The sequence below is a fragment of the Xiphophorus couchianus genome, chromosome 13 (assembly GCF_001444195.1).
Source record: "Xiphophorus couchianus chromosome 13, X_couchianus-1.0, whole genome shotgun sequence".
NCBI classification, from domain to species: Eukaryota; Metazoa; Chordata; class Actinopteri; order Cyprinodontiformes; family Poeciliidae; genus Xiphophorus; species Xiphophorus couchianus.
The window spans coordinates 7,916,778-7,927,849 of record NC_040240.1 but is presented as its reverse complement, the minus strand read 5'-3'; the positions used below and the strand labels follow the sequence as shown (position 1 = coordinate 7,927,849).

General features: G+C 39.2%; 1 long non-coding RNA gene across 1 annotated transcript; it reads left to right on the top strand.

Annotated features, from left to right (window-relative positions):
• Window positions 1–1,044: 1,044 nt before the first annotated feature.
• LOC114155543 (uncharacterized) lies at window positions 1,045–7,343 on the top strand. Its single transcript, XR_003597772.1, has 3 exons — window positions 1,045–1,190; window positions 4,322–6,452; window positions 6,540–7,343. It is a non-coding gene; the product is annotated as an uncharacterized LOC114155543 (long non-coding RNA).
• Window positions 7,344–11,072: the final 3,729 nt, after the last annotated feature.

Here is an 11,072-nt window from a genome sequence, read left to right as displayed (position 1 = left end):
TAGTTGTTGAGAACAGTGAGGTACAACTTTATTTCTAAAATGAGATGGAGCAAAAAATGGGACAGTTTACTAATAATTTAGGTGAAATTACTTTTTTGCTGCATACTTTGATGATTACACCAAGGTCTCGATCCATCAATGCATCCATTCATCCATCCATCCATCTAAAGATTTAATCAACATTTAGGTCTCTATAACCAGGATCTTCAGTCGAAGCCTCTTGAAGTATAAGACAGATCATTCAAATTTTGTTCTTTTAAGTTACTAGAAGCTTAGTTCCCTTACCTTAGTGGATCCCAAACATTTTCTACTAGAACTAACGTTTTAATTCTCCTGGATTCGTTCAGATTTTTTCGTTTTGATTCCTAGTTTTGATTCCCAGCCACATTTAAGTCAGATTGAAGAGGCCGCCGAATCCCAATGAAGAAGAATTAGCTGCAGTGTGTTCGCAGAAGCGATTGAGAGTTTGCCTTCACTTTATTAAAAGAGCTGTCCAGAGAGCTCAATGAAATACATATATTCTTAATATTCTGTTATTGACCATCTAGAAAAAGCTGTGGTAATTCTAGCTGACTTAAAACAGGAACATTTTTGTTAGATTTAATGTCAAGCAGTGAGAGAAAAAAATTGTAATGTGTATTTTTATGAAGCTATTTTGCATCAGTCTAATTCATGCTTTGGATTTCTTTCAAATAATAGCAGATTGCTAGATAACATAAAACCATAGCAACTGATTTCAAGACAAAAACATCTAAACGTTTGAATGACCCAAGCTCTCCCTAAATGATGTGTAATTATAGCCACTTAGGAGCAGGTTGTTTGGGGAGGCACAATTATTCAAAGAATGCCAGTATGAATACAAGATGCTGCAGTAATATTCACGAAGGAAAATGTTCCTCCTCTCAATCAAAATCAGTGTACGGCTCATTCTCTGACATAATTTACTAGTTGTGGGCGACGCTTAAATTCTTCGCTACATAGCAACACAAAATTAAATTTCGAATAAATGCATTCTCTTCCCTCGCCACCAGATGGTGCTGAAGATCTAGCTTGGTAGTGTTGCAGTACCCGCGCTGAACAGCAGGGTGCAGTGCTAAGACACCGTCTTCTCAGGCGCCAGCGGTGGGCCGCAGTGTTGATGTGTGTGATGTATTTCGTCGCTGGCAGCCTCCTCGGACAGCTCCAGTCTGGTGAGTCACTCTGCCACTGTATTCAGGATGTTTGGACTCAGCAGCTGAGGCCACGCAGTAATTAATAACCACATATTGGTGTTGGTAAAACAAGCACAGTGAGAGAGTGAAAGAGGGGAGGTGGGGGGGGGCGAGAAAAGGAGCATGTTTGACTTCTCTGTGACTCAACCTACCTGACTCAGAGAGCAGAGACCGATGGGAGGAAAATATTTTTCTGACTGCAGCAGCAGCGGCTGACAGCAAATTATGTTTGCCTTTTTTTTTATTTATTTATTTTTTTATTATTTTCTTTAATACTCCTTCAAAGAGATGACGTTGACTTTAACGCTGCTTGTTTTCAACCAGAAACAGTTGACACGACTCTTAGATGGCTTGCCAGAATAATGGGGAAATAAAAGGTGAGGCTTTACTGATATCTGTAGAGAGAGAGAGAAAGGAAGAAAAACCTTTTTATGTGGTGAGCTTGTTTGGAAGGGAACAGCTTCAGATTGATGAATCTTAATGTGCCTTGCTCGTTTTCTGCCCTTGGCTTCATCGCAGGGCGCCCGGCCAGCTTTGATGAGGATGAGTAGATGTTGAATGACAGGCGAAGATGGTGCCAGTCAATCAGCCCCTCCCCCAATTCTACTTTTACTCTCCAAGGAGAAGAAGACATGTGTCATCCTCCCATGTGGAATCACACCACTCCTCCCCTCCTTACTATACGTTTGCATTTTCCTTCCCTCTCCATTATTCATCCCTGCTGGCTTAGCTCTACAATATTCTATTTTTGAACTCCTTCTCACCGTCTTTATGCACCTGTTTGCTTATCGGCCCTGCTTTCATCTTCACCGTCAGCCACCACCCCCCACCTCCCTCTATCCCCCTTTTTTGGGGGTGGGGAGGATTTGCAGCCCGGCAGTGCATCACTGTTTTAATCTAGACTCCCCTATTCCCTCGATTCCCTTTCTCATGAAGCTAGCAAAAGAGAAAAATAAAATGAAGCAGCACACACAGTTTTTTGCAAAGGTAGTCGTGGGCCTTGAAATGCAATTTTGCAACCACAATTGTTCATGTCATACTACCATCTAAAAAATATTGCTAAAATTAGACGACTCATGTCCCCACAAGATTCTGAAAAATTAGTTCATGCCTTTGTTTTTAGTAGACTCGATTACGACAATTGCATTTTTACTGTATCATCAAAAAAAAAAGCAATACGACAGCTCCAGCTTCTCCAGAATTCTGCTGCAAGAGTCCTAACTAAAACAAAAAGAGATCAGCATATCAGTCCAGAACTAAGATCCCTGCACAGGCTGCCTGTTGCTCAAAGAATAGAATTTAAAATCTCCTTAATAGTTTACAAAGCACTTCATAATAGAAACCCAGACTAGATTTCTGATCTTCTTCAACCATATATACCACTCAGACCTTTAAAATCATCAGAATCAAACCTACTAACTATTCCCAGAGTCAGAACTAAACATGGTGAATCAGCTTTTAGTTTTTATGCTCCAACACTCTGGAATAAGCTTCCTGCTCATTGTAAGACTGTCCCTACCTTGAGTTTATTTAAAACAAGGTTAAAAACCTTCTTATTTGACATTGCCTATTCTTAATTTTTTAAAATTCTATTCATTCACTATATTCAAAATGTTAATGTTTATTTTGTCTATTTTTAATCTGCTTGATTTTTTAAATGTTGTTTTTAATTTTCTTGTACAAGCACTTTGAATTGTCTTTGGCTGAAAGGTGCTATATAAATAAAGTTGCCTTGCCATGTGTGATTAACCAACACAAAGTAATTATGGGTTAAGTTATAACACAAAATCGTCTCTCACAGCACTGCTGAATCCATTAGTTGAACATGGGAATATCGCACCACAACTGCACACAAAACATGGCCGTCCACCTGAACCCTGAACTGAGCATTAATCACAGAAGCGCCTAAAGGAAGTATTGTAGCTCTGGAGGGTCTGGAGAGATCAACACCTCATGGGGGTTGATCTCTCCATGCTGTAAAAATCCGGTCCTTTTTTTTTTTTTTTTTTTTTACTGGTAAGCAGCAATAAAAAAAACCATCGCAGACACTGCAAAAATATAAAAACCACATTTTACATGATGCCAGAATTGATCTTTCTTTGCACCATGCAAAGTGGTGGCAGCATTGGGGGGGAGGAGGGGTTGCTATAGCTACTACTGTTTTATAAAATCTAATTGTAAATTTAAAGGGGCAGTATTATGTAATTTTCAGACACATATTTCCATTTTATAGCACAGTAAAGTAGCTATGTTCCCTTCAGTTGATATAAATACGCTATATATGTCAAACATGACTTAACATAAATTTGACTAACACTTTGGAATTGGGTCTGTGTCCCTTTAAGAAGCTTTTATTTTTTCAATAGTCCGCCTTCAATAGCATGTCTTGACAGCAATGCTTCTCATACTGCTGTTTACAACCTTTCTTAGGTGTGTTAGACTAAGAAGTACCGTAGTGTAGTTTGCATGATTAGCTGAGCAGACGTGCAGTTCCACCGGGTGTTTGCTAATTGCTACTGTTGCTCGGCAGGGGGTTGCGTTTAGGCACCACTGAATGGCTGCCACCAGAGATTCAAGGGTTCCTCAAACTTCTATGAAAGAATCAAAGCAAAACTCCAGCTATGCTTTTGCTGGAGGAATAACATTATAAGATGATGTAAAGCTCCGTTTTACAGAATACGCTCTCTTTGATTTAAATGAAAAAAAAAAAAAACTTTAATAAACAGTCTACTATGAATATGATAATGACGTAACAACAGCAAAGACAAGAAAATTGAGAAATGGTGAAGAGTCCATGTCTGCATTTCACATCCTACCAGTGAGTAGTAGAGCTGGACCTCTTGTAGACTTGACAAGCAGAAAGGCCAGTTTGGTGACAATATTCATCATGTCTGAGGCTCAACAAAGAAGCTTCAAAAAAACACATTCCCCTTGTGTTGCATCACTTTAGTCAGTGAGGAGAACCAGGAGGCAGAGCTCCACCAGGCTAGCAACACGCTGCAGAGGAAACAACCATTTACAACACTGAAGTTCTTTTATATAATGCATTACAACAAAGGTGCGTTTTCAGACTTCTGTAGGTTAATATTTGTGTCTCTTCTCTTTTCCAGTTCATCAATGAGCTGTTAATACAGTTTGTCTTGTTGGAAAATGCTACCTGAAGAACCCCAAAAGGAACAGTCTAACCACTGACCTGGCCAAAAATCTCGGTTTTTAAACACCTTCCCCCTCTACCACAGCAACAGTCACATTTTCCTGTTGTGAAGAAATCTGACACTAAGTGACAAAAATGTTGCCTCTGTTACCTGCCATTGAGTTTTGTTGTTGAAGACCAAGTTTGTTTCTAAATAGACGATTTGCTCTTTTTTTTTTTTCCATTGAAAAACCAGACGCTGTCTACATACGTCACACTCTTGGTGACTGTAGGGGATGTTGTGTGTGTTAGAAATGTAAAAATGAAAAAGTTTATTGTTCATGTACAAATATGCCTCCACACACTTGAAACTGTAAAAAAGGGAAAAAAAAGAAAATGGAAAAGATGTATAATTTTTCTTCCACGCTTTACTATACACATCTTTATTTTGGTCTGTCACATTAAGTCTGTATGTTTTTTGTTTTTTTTTATACGTTCCCAAAACGTGATGAAGTTGAAGGGGCTTGAATATTGTTGTGAAGCCCCGCAGGCAGCCAGCGGATGTGTTTTATTTGCTTGTTTTTTTTGGTGGTGCCATTTAGCCAGCTGACCCTCATTTCGTTGCCCACTATGATGAGAATGCCACAGCAAACAGAGCAGACTACTTTGGCCGGAAGCATTTTTCCCTATTTTTTAACACACTTGTCAGCAGCCATATCAGTAGGCCCAAAACTGCCATGAAAGGCCAATCCATCCCAACACAGCAAGTGTTACATGGCAGCTTTAACAAGCACTGTGTCTAATTGGCTGCTTTTGAGTTTTCCATTCATTAGCAAGTTGGTGCCAAACCACTCCATCACACAGGTGTGACAATTTCCTTGATTTTGATCTTTGTTGTTTCTTTCGCCCTGACCTTTTTTTTTTTCCTTACATAAATTTGACTTCAACCCACTCCGTGAGTCATCTGAGCATATCCTCCACTTTAGCACGGATCCGATTTGCCATGGAAGCCAATGTGCGAGGAAAAGTGTCGTGCCTCCACACACACAAATACACAACGTGTGCTACCTAATTAGCAACAATTCTTCAGTCCTCGCCCACCTTTGAAGATGTAAGATGTAGGCAAATTAGTTCTGACCTCTTGAATTATGCATGCACTCACAATCATACAACCATCAGTTACTATATTAATGTGTTAAATAATTTTAAAATTACCTAATGTGTTAAAAATACAGAGGAAGATCAGGAGCTTCATAATCATATTATTAGGTATGATAATATTTTGTCATAAATGTTACAATGAGCATCTAACAAAGTGAAATTTTTGCTACACATGTGCATTTAGTTCCCTTTGCTTTAGCCAAAATCTTTGAACACTCAACACTGCAATGCTGGATGAGTTGTACCGCAAAAAAAACAGAACCTTTAATTGCAGCAAAAGCTGTCTTCATGGGAGGCTGGAAGCCTATGCCGGCACTCATTAGTTGGGAAGTGGGCCCTGGTCAGGTTCCCTGTCCATCACAACACAGAGGCCAACATTATGTGTCTCTCTTCTAGGCAAAGCTATTGGCTGAGCTTTTGCTGCAACTAACTGAATGTGCTCTCTCTCACTTTACACCCTTTAAGACCCACTCAGAAGTGATCTGCTAAGATGTGTTTCTCTCCTAGATGAAGCCACTGAAGGAGCTAACACTGCCATTAACTTATATTTCCTCTAACATAGAAAATAGTCCTGGATGAGGGCTTCTGTTTTTCTTTTTTTTTTGCGTAGGCCTATATATGCTCTGTATTCTCAAACCTCCAGTCGGTTGTGGCAGATGACTGTTCACACTGAGCCAGGTTCTGCAGGAGATTCTTCCTGTTAAGAAAGAGTTTCCCTCTCTACTGTCGCTATATGGGTTTATAAACTGGACTTCACTGCATTGTTTGTTGTGTCCACTGGGTTGTGCGATGGGTGGTGGTTGTGTGAGTGTTTGTTTTTCCTACTTTCCTCTTCCTCAGGATGTGACTGGCAGGTAAAGCCTCAGGCGTGTGCTCATCAGCTGCAATCAAGGGTACATTATTCTGAAGAGTGATTTCTCTGCTACAATGTCAACCTACATTCTTTGGTAACCGGTCAACTAATTGCTCTATTCATTAAGATTTTGCTTATAGCTTCTGGTACTTAACTCTTCTATATTTCTGTTCTTTTGCAGCCAGTGCCCTATTGAAGGTCCACTCCTCGACCTCCAGATATGTTTCTGATGCCACACCTAGCTGTTCGCCTGGATCCTCCATCGAATCCTCGCTTGCCTGTCCACTGTCCAACGCTCACCTCCATCCAGGGTGGCTCATAAACAGGATTGCTCACTGCCCCTCTCAGTCAAACCGAACCCTTGTGGATACAGTTGTGTCCTTCTCTGATCTTCACCATCAACCAGAACAGTAAGACCTTTAAGATCTACTTTGTTCAGTGTGTGAAGATTCTGTTCAGCATGCACTAAAATTCAACCCAGACTGGACTCTCTGCATTGCAGTCTTTTCTGCACATTCACTTTGGAATAAACTTTTCTATTGCTGCTTGCACTAGAGTTTCCAATGTAATCGTCAGGGCATTGTTGGGTTTAGGGTAAACTGAATGCATGATTGAATTGTTTTTCTCGTTTTTGCAAAGTGTCTTGAGATGATGTGTTGTAAACCGGCACTCTAAAAAAGTTGATTGAAATGCTAAATCATATTGTCTATAGAATATGGTAGACTTTGTCACAAAATGTCTTCATCTGTATTAAGGTACAACAAATAGTATCTGAAAAAAAACCCATAATTTTGGTGTTTCTAAAATATACTTTTTCATAGGAACCCTAGTTGAAACATTTGTGTATTCGCATAAAACGGTTCTCGTTTGATTGTTACGTAAGGAATGCAGTTAAAGTTGCTAGAAGCTCTATGAAAAAAACAAAAGTTTATTCTTCAATTGAAATTCAAATTTAAAAATACTTTATCCCAAAGGGAAATCAAATGTCGTAACTCATTATTTTGATGGGTGTCTGAGCTCTATGCTCCGTTTTGCATTGCCACTCAAAAAAAAAAAAGCACCAATAAAACAAATATGTAACAAATATCCTCCTCTGTGAGTATCCATGATAGACCACCTTTTGGAGACACACTGTTAAAACTCCAACAGTTTTATCCTCCCTGGTGTAATCTGCCTTGGCAGACAGTTGATCTCTGCAGAATACAATCACTGCCAAGGAATCAGGCTTGAATGGCAACACTCCTCTGTTGTCTCCCACTGACAATAACCGGGCCGGGTCCATCTCTGCGGTCTGGCTGCTTATCAGAACAAAGGCATCAGCTATTCTCTCGAAGCATAAACCGACCTACAACACTGAATCCCGACATCTCTGGGATGCTTATTTGTTTACACCCAGCGTTGAGCCACATACATTAGACCCAGTAATGCTAACACGCAATAATGGTAAAGTCATTGCCCCGGAAAGGGTTTCTGTTTCAGAGCTGCCCTTCTCCAGCATTACTCCGGATATGATGCTTTGCTCATTGACTATTGCCATTGATATTACAGGGAGCGGATGAGAAGGGGGCTGGAGAGGTGATCTGACTATTATCCCTAAGCTACTCCTCTATTGTAGGCAGATCAAAGGAGTACTTAAGCCGGGCTGCTGGGTGTGTGCATACCATGTCGCTGTAGAAAGGATGCTCAAATGCAAAATGAAATGCTATCCATTAACAGATGAAAGGTGGCAGGCCCAAATCGTCAGACTGAAGTTTAAAAGGGCTAATCAGGCCCCAAGCAATTTCGAGCCATGTTAATACAGCGGAGGTCCAGCAACATGCACAAACCTTTTTCTATTTTTATAGAAGGGGGTTTGACATTTTGAGTGAAGAGTAAAGGGCTGCCATATGTTGTGTGCATGGAGTTAAGGAGATGCGAGCATTATTGTCTGTGCTTATTCCAGTGTTGAGAATTAGAAGCGAAATAATTTCTCAAGTTCAAAGAAGTGCAAATTTGAAATCTAATAGTTTAAAGATAGGTCAATGCTAATACCCAAATTAGAAAAAAAAAAAATACTTGCAGTTGTGTATTTTATTATTATTATTATTTTTTACTCTTAATAAAATCTGCATGCTTAAAACAACCAAACACCACAGTGAGGGGGTCATTTGTCTCTTTGATATTAAAACAATTCAGTTTAGTATGACTGATGGTGGTCATATCTTAGCTGATCATTTTATTAAAGGCAATTATCTGTAAAACCTTAAATTTGATGCCCCGGGAAGCAAAGCCCTTTCTACTTTCTTCTTCAAGTGGATCTTCACACTTTAATTGCATAAGAATTTTAAGAGTCTTGGTGTCATTTTTTACAAACGGTAGTAGGCTGTAGCGAGAATTGGAAAGACAGATCGGGTCTGGTAAGCTGTAATGACAGTGGTGTTTCAGTTGTATCAAAATGGGAAGAAAAAAAAGAACCGAGTGCAAAAACCAAAACTGAAAATCTCCTAATTTACTTGTCCATATGTGTTCCGACACTTTCCATGTCCGAAAAATATGAGATTACTGACAGAAGCTGTTTAAATTGAGTTTAAAGGAGCTTCTGCCGTCGGGTGGCTGGGTTTATCCTTAACAAAACGCTCACAAGTTGCTCCTTCCTTTCAGGTTGTTCATGGTGCATCCCACTAAAAGTAGACGTGGAAGCAGAAACTGTTTACTGAAGGGCCCAGATCAGTAATATCTGCAACTTGATTTCTGATTAGGAAAAGATGGTGGCTGGACAAATCTTCTCTGCAAAGTTGAGGCATTCTTAAACCAGTCTGATGTTATTTTGTTAGCTGGAATGTGTCATGACTCTTTTAAAGATCACTGGTAAGAATTGCTGCATTTCATAGGTTTCATCAGGTCTCATTAGGGTTTTAGGTTATTCTTAAATTATATTCTTTACCATTCTGTACAATTCTCTGCATAATCTTTGCTTAATTAAAGATTAAAATTATAAGTAACTCCTAACATTTTTAAGCCCGAACCTCTTTTTTTTTTTAAAGCCAATAATTTGGGACTTTTAAAGCCAACACTTTCCATCCAAATTCAGATTTTTATCAAATGATTCAAGACCTTGGCTTATCATCTTAAAAGGAAGGAAAAAAGGGAAAAGTTTTATAGAGTTTCCTCAACAACTCCCAATTCAAAGTTTAATTGATCGTGAATTAATTAGAGCGCTTTTCAAAAGCGTAGTGGGCTCTGAACTAGCCGAATAAGATGATTGACTTTTAAGAGGCCTATTTGAAATTTATTGACATCCATCAAAATAAAGTGTTTTTATACAGGCTTCGGGGTCATAAACACTGCAGGGTTGTAATTCCCAGGGACAAATTCTGAGGAGTAAAGTGCTGGTTTAGTCCAGTCTCACTATGAAGGCTTTCTGCAAAAGTCTTGTCAGAGTGAAAGGTAGGCATATGTGTGCAAAAAAAAGTCACGTTTCTGAGGGACTAGATTGTTACAAAATGTATTACTAAAATATGAAACACTAGATGTGCCCACTTCATCACGGCCTGACACCAGAGGTTTGCGACAAGGTTACTCTTTTTGCCTTCAGAGTGAAACAGGCCCTGCAGAAAAGTGTGCACTGGTGCAAACATTTCTGTAAGTTACTACAGAGTTCTTGACAACAACGCCTTGAAAAATTAGGTCATATGTATTATTATAGAATGCAGATGCAACAAAAAAAAGTAATCCTTCTTGAATATGTTGTGTACCCCATGTTAACAAATTGCTGTGCAACTCCAGGACTTATAAAAACAAGATATATGTGTTTTATGTTTCATCCAGAATATCATTTTGTATTCTGCTTTCTAATAAAACACACTTAATGACAGTCATTGAGCAGACAGAACCTCTATTAATGTATCTTAAATGAAGGCGTGATTGCCGCACAAGTCGTATCAATTCATCTGAAAGTTCTTTTGGGGAACTTAAATCTCCACAAATATGTCTTCTGTGTTTACAAAACGTCTGAGAACCTTTTAAACGTCAATAGTTAATCAGTGCAACTCGTTTAAAACATTTACCTCAATTAAAAGCTGGTGAGTGCAAACTAAACTCCCCTCTAAGCTTCCAGAGAATGAGTCATTTTGCAGCCATGTGCTAATGCATGGCTGAGCATATCAGACTAGCAAGGCTGGTTGGTACTAGAGCAGTTTTCTGTCCAAATGTTTTGCGTTTCAGATTACAAGCTGACATTTGCCATCGTGATAAATTACAGGCAGGCTAAGCTTGTGTCAAAGGGCCTGTAAATACTGTCATGGAGTACCGGTTTGTTAAGTCTCCAAGCTGCTGCAATCAGACGACATTTCTTCTGACTTCCAACTACTTCCTGTCAAGATCTCAATTTAAATCTTCTCTTTAAGAACTTAAAAGGTAGCAATGTTGCTATCACTTCTTTGTCTTTGGTGTTGGCATTACAAACCTAACTTCACTCTTTGACATCTTTTGTCTATCCTGTCTGCCATGTGCTTGTGTTTGTTGTCTCTTGAATTTATTTACTTATTCTTTTATGCATTTCTGGATTTCAGTGCAAATGATTATTTCAAACCACAACTCTGCAAACACACACACACACACACACACACCCACACGCACGCACACACACACACACACACACACACACACACTCACCCCTACAAAAAAGAGATATATTTAACACAATCTTCCCGTAACACTCTAAAAGGGCATCCAG